We start from the raw sequence: 15,124 nt of genomic DNA on the forward strand, positions 1-15,124 counted from the left end.
CTTTTTTTCCTGGAAGGAACTGACTAAATCCGGTTGAAGTAATTATGTTTGCTGAAATAAAACTATAGTCTCAGGTGTGCTACAAAAGTTAGGGTATGCTACCCTTTGTTGCAAATATGTTCTTTTTCGCAGTGATGTTTTTGCTGTGATCATTTTCAATTAATAAGGCAATCGTTAACCAGAGAATTAAGCTCACTAGTGAGAGAGAAGAAATCAACAATGTTCCAAATCAGCATGTGAAACTCAAACTGATTTTTCTGCCGCCCTTGAGTCCTGCCTTACTGTTCTTCCAAGGCAGTTAGAAATTGATACATAACTTGGGTTTTTATATTCATATGTAAGCACCTTAAAAGTACAGATAATAACAATTCCTGTTACTTGGCTATCAAATCTAATGTTTTTCATTATAAGGGGTTTTATAACAATATTTTTCAGTAGATGGTTTGTGCAGTGTGTTACAGCAGATTGGGTTTTCAATTCCACATCTAATTCTGCGGGTGCCTCAGAAGCTGCAATGCTAACCACTTATTAAGGTTCTCTACCCCTTTTTCCACTCATGTAAACAATGAATTTTAACTAGAGATTCTGCAGTAAGTCACCTTTTGCCTGTGCTTTTATTCCACGAAAAGCTGAATTCCAGGTACCTACAAACTGCTATTGGTGAGCTTTATATTGAAGTGTTTGGTGGTGATTGAGAAACATTTGGGAGTTTCTTCACTTTAAGAAAAGTGTTTAAGAACACATTGGCAACAAAGGGAAGAGAGGTAATAGCCCTGTAGGAGATACCAGTCTGACAGTTTTATAGTTTGAAACAGATGCCCAATGCTGAACTGTAAATCAGGATGGTTTTTAGGTAGAAGTACCTAAATGACAGCAGCTGAATGAAGAACAGTTGTTGGGCAAAATCATTGCTGATACAGTTTTCTAATGATGTGGTAGTGCAGTCAAGACAGAAATACATAACTTTGTGTTTTACGGCGTTCCAAGTAGAATAATCTTAGCTGTTTTTGTAACAGTAATTCCTTGAGTCAGGAAATCTCAGCTGATACCATTCAGTTTCAATACTGCAGTTCCCAGGCTACAAAGGAACATATTTTGTAAGATTCAAGTTTTAAAAGGAGGCTGATGGATTGCTTACAAAATAAAAGTTTTCATTAAATTTATTTCAGGGCTCTTTATTAGAATATAACGTTTCTTGGCAGGTTGTTCACACCTTATTTTGATTTTGAAAAGTCCAGAGTTCACAAGAAATAATCTCTCCAACAGGTAATTAAATGTGCAAATTTCAAGAACAAACAAGCAAATAAATCTCGAGTATACATTTAACATTTGACTATTTTTTACTTCCCGTCTGCTGTTACATCAACAAAATCATAGCATTCTACTGTACTATGATAATTGATATAGCAAATAATTGCAAGTCACCTGCAGTGAAAGGTAAAATTATTTTTAAAACAGAAATTGAGTAAATCTACATATGCTCATAAATTTGTCCCCTGTTATTGCAGGTGTGTGCACAGCTGCCTCTGTTATTTTTCCCAGTGGTCTTCTCAGGCACCATTTCTTGCTTTGTTTGTGCATTTGCAATATTTACATTCAGATAACAGCAGACAATAGAATGGTGTGCTCAGAACTGGACATTCATATTTTTGCTGAAATAGCTGATACATGATTGCAGTTGTGATCTCATTAGGAAAAAAAAAAAAAAAAGTACGTCTTTCAAAAATATCAGGTTTCCCAGAATTATGAAAAGTATACAATCCTTTTTTTTTATTCTGTTTTCCAGAATTTATACAGAAGCTCCAATTCCCTGCCTTGTTATACCAGTTCATGGACATTCAGCATAAATTTGAAGTGGTTAATTTGCAAGAGTAGAGCTACCAACAAACTCTTTGTTTTATGCACTTTTTCTCCCTAGGATTAATGTGTTAGTTTTAGAACATTGGTGTGCAGTTTAAATATATAAGTTAAATTAGCAATTAACAAAGCTTTGAAAAAAGATGTTGGTAAGGAATATTATTGTACAGCAAATATAGACTAATTAAAATAGAATATCATTTTAGACCAAATAGTAAAGTTACATTTCACTGAGGGCAACATGAAAGAACATAAATATGCAGAATACAAGCACACCCTGTTCTTCTAATCCAACAGTCCAAAGAACAATGTCATCACTGAGGTTCTCGCTAAGGCATAGGTTTTTTCTTCTGGCTGATTGAAGTGTACAGTGAACTGCAAAGACATTCCCTTTACAGTGACAAAATCTTGGATAAAATTTAATAAGCAGTGGATGACTGATCTGTCTCATGGTTGCCTAGAGAGTTAATGTGAAGAGGTAAACACACTCAAAATTGCTCATCATGTAATCCTAATGAAATCCTTCCTAAACCTTGTAAAAACATTCCCAGATCCTTCTAAATTAAGTCTGTTAATACAATTAATCCAAATAGTTGCACTGTTCAGGGAATGTGTGCTGGTTGTGAATTGCTGGTCTGCCAGTGATTTTTGAAGGTCGTGCATGGTTGATATGAATACATAGCTAAACTATTTTTTGTCAGTTATCTCAAAATAAATAATATCTTGAGTGCTGGGATCCTTTTATTGGTGGGAAGTTCTTACTTTCCATTACAGAAAACATACTATTGTAACTTTGTTTTTTACAGCTGCAGTTATTGTAAAGATACAGATCAAGGAGGTTCTTTGGAAATTCCAGTAAAGTATCCATCTAAAATTATGAACTAAGTTGTGAATAACAGTGTGGGAGCTTCTTGCATTTATATCATTGTTGCAGCCACAATAAAATGCTATGACTTATGTACTATTCTCACTGAACATGAAGTATGTGTTGAAAATATAATTAATAGATTAATGGACTGGAAGTAAAAGGGATAGTTGAAACTTAATAGTACCATCCTAATTTATACCAATTGAAAACTGGTCACAGATAAGCATGCTCCTAGGGTTCCAATTCATATACTAAATAAGAAAGTCAATTTCTTATTTATAAGTTTAATACATTGTAATTTAAGTTGCCAAAGCAGGAGTTAGAGTACGACAGATAGAGGAAGCAAAAAAAAACCCAAACCACTTAATTATACGTGCAGTTATATTTTTCAAAATTACTAATATTTCAATATTGTTACAATGTTACCAGGATTTCCCTGAGTAGTGATTAATAGTATAACAGATCCGCCCGTTGATGACTGTTCGGCTGTAAGCAAGTTACTACTCTTTTAGAAAAAATAGCTTCTTATCTCTGTATCAATTCATGATTTCCCTAGAGACAAAAAAAAAAGAAAATCCTTGAAAATCTTGGCTAGTTTGACATGTTAGTTTTCAGCAGAGTAATATTTCCATTTTCAATCAGGAATTACATGTGGATTGCTTTTAAACACTGAAAATCATACTTCTTTCCTAAGAGACCTGTGTACTGTATTAATCTCTTGGCCTTTGCTGGGGAGAGAAAAGAAAAAGCAGAACTAATCTGTCTTATATCTGAATTTTTCTTCTGTTCAGACCAAGGGGTTAAATCCACAAGAGGGAATTAGACTTGAAAGGAGAGAAGCAAACTATTCACACTTCCTAAAATGCAGTAATAATTGAGGTCCATCGACTATACTATATTTGTAAGGTACTGGAAACTCTGAACTCCCTATCTAATCAATGGCAAAAGGTAGGCACCTCACCAGACAGTGATTTAGAGCAGAGGCCTCATTAGGTCTTTCTCTCCATTAGCCACACAGGGAACAATGCCAGTTCCTGCTATTGGATATCCCGCTGCGTAACTTCAAGCAGTCACCTATTTTCCTTATGCAGTGTAAGGGGAGAGTTATGTCTAAGAACATGATTCACTTGTACACTGAGCTAGGTACTGTCTGGAAGTGCCATGGATTTGCCTAGATGCCTCTCTGCAGTCTGGATTCATAGCAGTGACCCACCTCCTTTGGTTAGATATCCAAGCAAAGCAATTTTTTCAAAAAAGAGAATGTGGCAGCTTCTTTAAGCTGCTATAGCAAGCCGTTGATACCTGGATAATCAGTGGTGCACTTTCCCCCTGGGAAGTGAAGAGCAATTGATCCTAGAGTTTCTAACTCCTGAGAAAGTATGCAGGCGACTAGAATAGACAGTGTTCTGAACTGAGGCCAACTCCATCTCTCTTATCAGAGTGTTTTTACTTTGCATAATGGACTTTGGTTTTAACTAGAGCAATGACTGGCACCAAGGTTGTTTAGATTAGCTTGGAATTATCAAATCTAATTTTCAGCATCTGACTGCTGAACATAGCCACCTCAGACTTCATATTTTGTAATATAACTATCTCTGGAAGGATATTCTGATCTTAGGCTGTGATCTTGCCATTAATTGTAACAGGAGCTTTTGAGAGTATGAATTTAATTTTGGCTTGTTGGGAGCGAATGTGCATCTTAATGGTGTATTTATTAAGTTATGTTATTAAGTATTCAGTATCCATCTATACCCACTATTTATTTAATTTTTATTGAAGGGAGATGTTTTAATACTAAAGAGATTCCTCTTCCTTTCTGCATTAGAGTACCTAATAATCCAATGATAACAGCAGTTCCTTTGGTGGCAGGAGATTAACAGTCCATATGCTGCTCCAAATCAGATCGAGTACTTGTGTGACTATTTTTAGCCAGCAGGAGAGAGTGTTGCGGAGATCACTGCAGTAATCTCCTCACCATGTTCCTGTTCAAGAGTTGACCTGGTAAACATTACAAGAAACTACATCTCTTGGAGCAGACTCCAAAAGCAATATGCGCAGAGATAGTTTGTCAATTCCATCTACATAAAAGATATAAAGAAATGGGTATCTTCAAGTCTTGGTGCTTGTGCACATCCTAGGGGCAGAAAATTGGCTACAGCAGAAATGTAGCTTCCTGGGAACATAGGTATCTTGAAGGCTAGGTAGCACTGAATTTGAATGTGGGAAACCATATTTTTTGACTACTTATGTCTTGGTATCAGACCTCTGAGATTAAACTATTACACGCTAAGTATTTTCTTTTGTTTTAGAAAGCAAAACTGGAGGAAAAAAAAATGAAAATACATGGATTCCTTCAGAAATGTTCAGCATAGCACACAAATGACGATATTGCAAAGTTTTATAACCATATTAAGCAATATCAAGTTTCATTCCTGAATATTTCTTTCCAAAATATTACGCCCAAAGGAGAAAACATCTTTTGCAGTTCTTAAATTATAGAGTAATATTGAAGAAGAATTGAGGAAGGCCCAGCCTAAATTCAGAAACAAAATGTTTGGAAAATAATTGAAAAAACAACATTGTTTTATAAATACTGAAAATTATAACTCCTTAAAGGCTCTTATTCCCTTCCCAGTTAAATCCTCTTCTTGCTTTTAGATACTTGAATCCATCAGCATGATGCCTTTACCCATTCACAATAGCATAATCTAATTTACAGTCGTAGTTTAACTTCATTTGGAGAAACAAGTTTGACAGCAATGTGCAACTGCCTCAGGGTGGGAACAGCAGATCTTACTGAAGCTGGATATTCATGGGATAAGTACAGACAACCTTCCTAGGGACTTATGAACAGCACTCATAACTTGACACAGTTCAGTGCCAGTAGTTTTCCTTGCTTTGTTGATGGATATTGGCTCCTCCCAAATTAAGTAGAAGTTTCTACATTTGTCTGGAGGAGAAAACATTTAAAACTTACAGCACTTTATTCAAAGGGTAAAGCCTTGAAGATATTTAAGAAAAAGTGTCCAGCAATGCCTCTAGGCTATCTACGTGCTAAAACAGATGAAAGGAAAAAGGAGAAAATTGGTACCTGGAGAGGGACAGAAACATTCTTTGTTGCATTTATACATGCAGTGCTCTGAGGTGTATTCTCTTACCCTGGATGTTTTACATTTAAGGTAACACCTCAAGGAAAAATAAGAGGATTTAGGAGAAGATGATCTTGGGATGCCATCTTTCCTTCAGGCTTAGATGTTGTACTTTAATGCTGTCCTGAAAAACATTACGATATTTGTTTAAAAGCATAGATAGTATTATAAGATCCATGATAATAACAGATCGAAATAAGTGAGGTTTACTGGGCAAAATACAATGAGGGCCATAGCAAAAACTCTCCTAGCAGATGCAACCAGTTTTTATATCTCTGTTACACAAATAGTACGATTCCTAGTACCTTGCTGCAAGCCTTTATCAGCAGCACATGTATATGCAGCACTCCATTTTAATTAGCCTGAAGACTCAAGCCTTAGAAGGAATAGCAGGGGTCTCTAATTATCTTCACAAACTAGTGATCTGCTCAGAAAATGAGGAATGAATAAGCATTAAGCAGTCAGAGGCCAGTATTCAATCACAGAGAGAAGCAGGAAGAGTGGAAGATAAAGAAATGCAATTTTCACTGACTTGTCTAGGCCTTAAAAATTACTAAAAATAATCCTTCTTTAGTAAAACATACCAATTCTAGACATAGAGATTTTCGGTTTATTCTTATCAGTAGTGTTGCATTAGATATTTTAGGGTAATTTTTTTCTCGTGTCTGTGCTGTATTTCTGATATTTTTATTTTAAATGTATTCGTTTAGGCATCAGTAGCATTTCTTGAATGACTCTTACAAGAATAATGTTTTTCAAGCATTGTTTATAATTTTTCAGTCCAAGTTCCAGGGAAATAAAGACTATTCTTTCCATCCCTTGAAAAAAATTATGACATTGGGATTTAAATAATTTCTATTCACAAACTGGCCTTGACAAAAAAAAAGGCTGAGGATTATCTCTTTAGCAACTTTTGAATCAAAGCTGCATTATTGATATGAAGCTAAAAAGGCTTTGCAGTTCTTTATATAATTAAAAGCAACTGTTATGGAAATTTTTCAGAACAGCTGTTGTATTGGAAGAAAGGTTACACTCTTCTCTATGAGTAATCCCTTTAAATCTCTGACATGATTCATAGCTCCTCAAACAATGCCAGTAAATTAAACAAAACTGGATGCCTTCCATACATATATTTATTACTTGCACCCTATCAGCAAGTCATGTAAGAATGCAATAACAGAACTCAAACTGACTAGTGAAAGTCATGCAAGTGTGCCTTTTTACGAACTTTATTTCTATTTCAGTTTTTTAAAATACTAATTTTGACCAAAAGTGGTGTCGAGCTTCCCGATAAAGCCATACTAGCACTGGCCCAAAGAGCTTACAATTGCTGCTTTATTCTTGAACATCAGTCAAGGGTAACAGATTGGAAGGAAAGGACAGACCTTGCTGAGTTTGGTAAAGGCTGGAGACAGTTTTGAAGTAGGATAAAAAGCTTTAGGTGTTTATGAATTTCTGCCTTTCCTTGTGGAGAGTGGAAAAAGATTTTTCCTCCTGGCTGGAAGGAAGCATATCATTACTGCAGCTGAGGTTTTCATTTCATTCCTGGTTTTGAAGCCAGGGAGAGCTTTGGAAATGGGAGAAAGACCAGCTAAGATTTTTCTTTTTTTTTTTTTTTTTTTTTTTTTCCCTCAAGGGGTAAGAAGTACTAGGGAGCAGAAGGAAGCAAAAAAGAGAATAAATGAACAAATGTGTGCCTCAAAGACCAGAATTGGTGAATGACTTGCTAGGTTTCAGAATGTATAGATGTAGTGTATTTTGTAGACGTGAGGGAACTCAGAAACAAAGAAGCCTGGGCTTGTATAGAAGCAAGAAGATGCTTTTTTTTTGCAAAGTTCAGCTACTGTGGAATAACCCCATGCAACAAATGCTGGCCTAGGGGCTGACTGGCAGAGAAGCAGGGCTGCAGGACGGATCTGCAGTCGTCCTGTTGGTCAAATGGAAAATGAGCCGGCAGTGCACCCTTGTGGCAATGAAGGCTAACCGCGTTCAGTGCTACTTGGGATAGTATATAGCCCTCAGGTCAAGGGAAGCGATTATTTTTGTTCAGTTAGCACACGTGAAGCCACATCCAGACTGTTGTGTGTAGCTTTGGATTCCTCAGCACAGAAAGACCTTGACAAGTCCAGCCGAGCTCCGCCAATATGTTTAGGGGACTGGAGCACCTGGTGGACAGCAAGAAGCTGTGTTTGCTTAGCAGAAGAGAAGGGCAAGGCTTTTTAACACTTCTCTGATTGCTGTCCTCACCTGCTTAAGGAAAGGGGACGTTGTTAAGGATGCAGAAGCTCTTCTCAGAGACACACAGCAAAAGGACAAGAGGCAATGCAACACATTCAGGAAAGGAAATTTTTACTATATAAGAAATGCAAAAATTCATGAAGAGTAGGAGTAGGTTGTCCAGGGTGCATGTGAAACCTCCACCCTTGGAGAATGTTCCTGGGGAAAACCCTGGGGAACCTGGTCTCACTTTGAGTATTGCCTTGTTTTGAGTGGGACATTGGACTAGGTAAACAGCAGAGGTCTCTGCCAATCTGCATGTTTCTGTGAGTCTAGGATCCACACCATTTGTCAGCCAGATTTCTCTCACTGTTTTTGAATTCTGTGTGAAATTCTTCATGTTACTTAAATTTCAAATTGTATTTTGCACATGCTGCAGCACTTGTTTATTTTTTCCCCTTCTGATAATGAAATACTATATCTAAGAGGTGTTAGCAGAGAAGTCAGTAAAGGGTTGCTGATTAAACTGCTATAGTAGTAAGAGGTGGGCTTCTGTGCAGTAAAGTTTCTCATGATTTGTGAAGTGGGAAGAATGTTGCTTTGGCAGCAGAGTTATTTGGCAGGGTATAACCTGATAGAAGCTGATGAGGGAGATGTTTGCCAGGAGTACTGGAAAGTTCAAAAAGGACAAAACCTTGCTTTTGGATGCACTTTTTCAATTTAAGGATTGGCAACACTGCAGTACTAGGAATGATTTATTTCTTTTGCCTTTGGATATTTTGAACTCTCTTTACTGTATTTCTGCCTTTGCCTTCAGTTCCCTCCTGCAGACTTCATAAATGGTGAGAATTTTGTATTAATAGAGTGTGCCCCATTACAGGCTACGGAGGGTTGTTGAGAAAGTAGTTGTGAACTGTGCCTATTCTACCCATCTTAAGTCAGATCTAAGGAAAAGAGGGCTATGTAAAACAGTGAATAAAAGTGTTAGCACTGTAAAAGTTTTTAGACACTGGAGTAACTAGGGAAAGATTAATGTTGGTTACCACTGAGTAGAATCAGGTGGAGAAAAAAAAACCTGCATAAAATAAACCAGACATCCTCTAACTGGCCTTCAGAAGCACACTGGATGAGGATTTATAGGATTTGTATCTACAAACAACATAAATAGTATCTGAATCATGAAAGTACACAGTGAGGAGCTGCCCAAAGACATAACCAACTACAGTAGTCATGGGTTTGAGCAGACTGCTGTCTTGAAAAGTAGGGCCCATGGACTCTTTTTGTAATAGTGTCAGCTTCCACTATGGCTCATAAGAGATTATGTAAAATATTTACACAACTAGAATAAAAATTGGTTTTATTCTATTTTATTCACAGTGACCACTAAATGTCTTATTTTGTATTTGTTTTTCCAAAGGGGGAAAGACCTTGCTTTGACCATCTATAGACTGATTTACCAGAAAGGAAAACTACACCAACAAGCTAATGACAGAAGAAAGGATACAAACCGCTACAAAAGAGTCAGTGATACCATGTAGGTGAGAACAGCATTACCTAGATCATAATCTGGGCGGAAAATTATCTGTACAAGTCTCTGTCCAAAGTAACTTAAATACAGTTCAGCTACTGCTAAATAGATTTTGCCCTCAAAGATACAGAGGAAGCTGACTTCTCATAAGTCACTGTCAGCCTAATATGTTCTGGTTTGGGAGCACTTTAAGAAGAAGAAGTTGCTTTCTTCTAGGAGTTCAAGTTTTTGAGTCTTTCTTTTTTTTAAAAAAAGAAAACAAAACCTAAAACAGAGTTTATATCTCTCTATCCCAGTTAATTCAGCAGGGCTTCTTTTCAAAAAGTAGCAATTTGCTTTTATGAATTGTCTGTCATCTAGAGCATTTACAGTGATCTGGTTGTTGAACTGTCCCTCAGGTGTCAGGAACCAAAAATTTTAGAGCTCTTCTCTAGAACCTTGTCAACAGTCTTTTCTGACTTGCAGCAAGAAGCAAATAAAGTCAGTGAAGTTTTTCAGTAATTGGTGTAATATGTTCCCTGTGGTTAACATAGCCAAGCAGGTGGACGGCCTTCTTTTACATCAGCTGTATCATCCAAACAATCTCCAAACAAAGGGTATGATGAATTATGTTGTGAGGAGAGGTGTCTGCCAAGGCACCATGGGATTACTGTTAGAACCGGTCTTATTTAACATCTTCATTAATGATCTGGAAGAGGGAGGAAGCAGACCATTAATTAAATTGGCAGATATTACACAGAAATAATTCTAAGATCCTACCTAGACTAGAAGCAAAGCCAGACTAAAAACAAAGACGAGTATTAAGAAAATAAGAGTGAAAAACAGTTTCTCTTTGCCTGCAGCCATATCTGGGTCATTTTACAGATTGTGATTGCATGTACATTTGTATCATCTGCACGTTTAAACACTCTTTATTTTACAATTAAGCATTCAGCAGCTTGAGAGAACTAACAGGTACATAAGATACAGGATTTCCTTGTTTATAGCAGGGATAAGGGGGTAAGGTAGTAGAAACAGTATGTTTTGGTTTCTTACTTGATCAAAAGAGTGCGCTACAGCATATCTTCAGACAAACTTTAAGTGATCCTGTCTACCCTGCATGTTTACCTGTCAACATCAGGATACCTTTTATCAGTACAGTAATTTTTGCCCATTCCTAAAACACTGAAGTGAACAGGGCCAAGAGTAACACTTGATAGGCCCCCTTACAGACACCCCAACTTGATACTCATAACTTTACTTTTTTTTAGATCTTTCAGGTGGTTTAATTTACATTTTTACAAGTAGGTTCTATTCAGAATTGCATGTGGTCTAATAATGTCACCAAACTTGTTTGATTATAAGATTTTCTAAAAAAATGTTTTCTGGGAATTAATTTTCCTTTAATTCCTCACTGAATTAATGTTGTATCAGTATTTTCATGATTTTGATAGGGTTCCATATTTACCCATGCTGCAATCACCACTACAGTCGAGTTTCCCTTTTAAAATTTATTTTTAAAAGAAAAATGAAAGTCATTGTTATATGCCAATTTTATACAAGATCTTGTACACAAAAGTATAGCTGTGATCAGCAGCTCTAAAAATCAGGCACATACAATCAAACAACACAGAATACAAATCTGCTTGATTTTTCAAAGGTTGTGAATGTATTTTGTGTGTAATGTTCTGTATAGACTGGGTACAAATAGAGTGTGTTCCCTATCCATGTCAGAGAGACAGACCTGTCTAGGCCACAGTATTGTGGGCTGCATGCATTTTCTTCAGAAAAGCCAGTTGTTTCTGTAAATCGTGGGTAAATCCGCACAGCATGAGTTAAGTTGGAATAAGCGGCATATCTGTAGGACACAATATTGCAGTTCTTGTGCTGCTTGGAAGTCTAGTTTAGTTCTGCTTGCAAGCACAGGAAGCAGGCTCCTGATACAGCAGCGCTCTCAGGAGGAAGCTGGCAATATAGCAGAATCCAAGTCAAAAACTAGAAAAGTATTACTGCAAGTACATCTGTCAAACCAGGGGATGCAGGAGAAAATGAGGTGGTGACAGGTTGGGCAGAAAGAGAAATAGTATAATATGAAGTGAGTTAATGATGCCAGCAGTTTTTAGCAGTTGAGAAGATAAGGGCTGCAAAGGCAAGGTGGCACTCTATGATTTATGTACAAGAAGTAGACAAGGTGATATTTTTTGAAGTGTATGTTTTAAGCTGCTAGGCTAAGTTCAGATGTTCAATTTCACTGTTGTTTAGGATATAATTATAAAAACTGTTATTCAGTTATAAAAACTGGTTATTAGTGATTTGATATCTCTTGTGTTCCAGTCCAAATGAGATGACTTGCTATTAAGAAATATTTATTGAGAATCAAAGGTTTTGTTTTTCTTATGCTGGTTATATGCTAAAAAAGGTCCATTAATTTCAAGTGAATTATTACTCCTGAGTTACCCTATTAAAAGTAAAAATGTTTAACTGAATTAAAAATACTTATTATAAAGTTAAATGTTTAAAAGAAGTCATCTGTACCCACCCAAGATGCTTGTTATTTTCATCCCACTCATAAGAAACTTTAATATGTGCTGGATAGCAAAACTCAATCATGCCATTCCACGTACGTGACTTATTATTCATATTAACAGGATAAATACTTCAGTATTTAGGAAATTAATTCATTAGGAAATGTAAAGCGGCAGTAAACTTATGTTGAGCTGTGGTATTTTCTTTATGAAAATCAGTGAAAATTCAAGAGAGATAAACTTTGACAAAAAGCTGCACTATCACTCTAAAAATCTTCTAATAATGTGAAAAATCAAGGAGTTTCTCACTTTTCCTTGGCAAGAATTTCTTTTCAGTGTCTGTTTGCTGCAGTTAGTTTCAAGTATTTTTTTTCAAAAATGAGTGTACTTCATTGCTGTTATATATGCAATGTATATTTTGTCAGTTGGGCAAGTATTGTTGAAATGAAGTGTATGTTATAGGTGCAAAATATTATTAGTGTGACCTAGATTTGAAGACTTCTAAAAATAAATTAAAGAAGATAAAACAAATAGATCTGGGTATTGTGTTAAAACAATGTTCACTTGAACATCCATATTTTCAGGCTTATCTAGTATCTCAAACTATTATTTTCTTGGTAATCGCAGTCCTAGGTATAAGCTGCTAAAGCTATCACTTCAGGTGCTCACTTCTTCCTCTAGAATGAGTTTCATATCTCTTCTTGAAAGGTGCCTAAACAATGTTTAATGATGAAACGTGAAGCTAAGGAAAGAAGTTATCCAGAAGGAATATTATTCGGTGCATTGTATATTAGGGGGCATTTTAAAATAATAAATAACAGCTGTCAAAGGAAGCTTGTTGAAGTAAGTTTGCAGTAAATAATAATAAATGATCTTGGAGCACAGCAGTTGAAATTTTCAGTAAGTAAGCAAGTGGTCAGGTCAGCTTGTAGTACAGTACTCACTGGTCACTGTGAAGATAGTAGCTTTTAAAATGGCAAAGAAAATGGGATGTGCATTCATCAGTGTATGACTGATGTGCTGACAGAACCCTAATTATGTCATGAACACAAGAATGCTGTAATACAACTTCCATAAGGGACTCAAGGCCATAAATATATTTTACCAGCTGCTGTGTGGAAGGAAAACCTATTGCAAGAATTTGTTTTTTATGGGACTTCCAAAGAGGTGTTGATCATTGAATCAAGTCATGAATTCTCAAGATCATGGTAACCAGAGAGGGCTAAGTATCTATTTGGTGTAGGAAACATCTGTTAAATAATTTCTCCTGAGTCTCATCAGTAGTTGGCAAGTCTCATTGCTTTAGCAATGTTTTCATTATTGCTGTGTCTATAAAATAGCATAATATGTTTTCTACTGCTGGTCTTTTTTGTATTCTAAGTGCAAATTAATAACAGGTATTTTAATTCCAACTTCTTCTTAGAAGTTGGAACAATATATGAAATAAAATAATTTAGTGCTTTTCATCTACATAGTCCTATATTGGAAATTTCAATTTTTGTGCTAATATAAATCACTGAGTATGAAAATAACCTATATCTAATCTATGAGCTACACATCTAGCTCTGTTTCAAAATTAAGACCTGGTTACTTTGGAAATGAAGAAGTAGCTATGTCCTTTACTGAGTTAGTCTAAAAGTAGATGTACCATTACATGTACTCGCTTTTCTTTATTCTGTACGCAGAAAAGACAGGTTGCCTAATGAGCATCTATTAAGAACCTGATAATCACACTAATCTTAGAAGAGAAAGCTACAGAGGTAAAATAAGATAGCTTGTCATAGGAATTAGTATGCCACGCCAAATAGTCTATTTATCTATTATTTTAAAGGAACTGACAATAGCCAGAATCAAATACTCCAGCAGAGCTGAAACAGGATGTGCAGGGGGGGCATCTATTTAAAAAAATTAAAAAATAAAAAAATCAAAAGGATTTTTCAGTTAGGCTGAGGCTGAAATTATCTTTTCACATTTTCTGATACCTCTTTAAAAGTATCAGTGCTAGAAAACTCAGGCTTAAAAACTTTAATACATGGATAATTATTTTTTGTGATGAATTTGAGGTCACTTTTCCTTTAGGTCATTTTAAAGTAATCTATAGTTTTCTACACAAACCTCATGAACAAAGGAGATGCTTTACAGTAAAGCCTGTAAAGCATACCCTCTTGACTTGAAGAGGGGCCAGGTCTCTCATAAAGACTGTAAAGATGTAGTGAAGCTATGCAGGGAGAACATTAGGAGAGCCAAAGCACAGCTAGAGCTCAACCTGGCTACAGCTGTTAAAGATAATAAAAAATGTTTCCATAAATTCATTAACAACAAAAGGAGGATTAGGGAAAATCTCCCTCCTTTATTGGATGCAGAGGGAAACATAGTAACAAAGGATGAGGAAAAGCAGAGGCGCTCAACACCTACTTTGCCTCAGTCTTTAGCAGTGGAACTGGCTGTTCCCTGCACACCCAGCCTCATGAGCTAGGAGATGGGGAGGGGAAGCAGAATGAGGTCAGCACAATTGAAGAGGAAGAGGTCAGAGACCTGCTACACCTCTTGGATGTTCACAAGTCTGTGGGACCGGATGGGTTACAACCGAGGCTGCTGAAAGAGTTGGCAGATGTGCTCACCAAGCCACTTTCCATGATTTACCTGAAGTCATGGATAACTGGGGAGGTCCCATTGGACTGGAGGGTAGCAAATGTAACACTGTTACGGAGGCTTCCAAATAAGCAACCCACCACCAATTTAAAAAAATAAATAGATTTATTTTTTCCATAAAACCACCAGTCAGCTCTCCGTAGATTACAGATCCGGATGTCCACAAGAGGAGAACAGAATAACTTTCTGGGGTTTAACAATAACCCGAAATAATTTACAAAGCCCCACTCCCCGGGGGTTTAACGACAACCCCAAACGAAAACTTCACTTCGTGGGTTTAACGAGAACCCAAAACGAAAAACAAAGCTTCACAGCCTAGGGGTTTAACAACAACCCCAAACGAAAACAA

Source organism: Strix aluco, chromosome 4, assembly GCF_031877795.1.
Source record: "Strix aluco isolate bStrAlu1 chromosome 4, bStrAlu1.hap1, whole genome shotgun sequence".
NCBI lineage: Eukaryota > Metazoa > Chordata > Aves > Strigiformes > Strigidae > Strix > Strix aluco.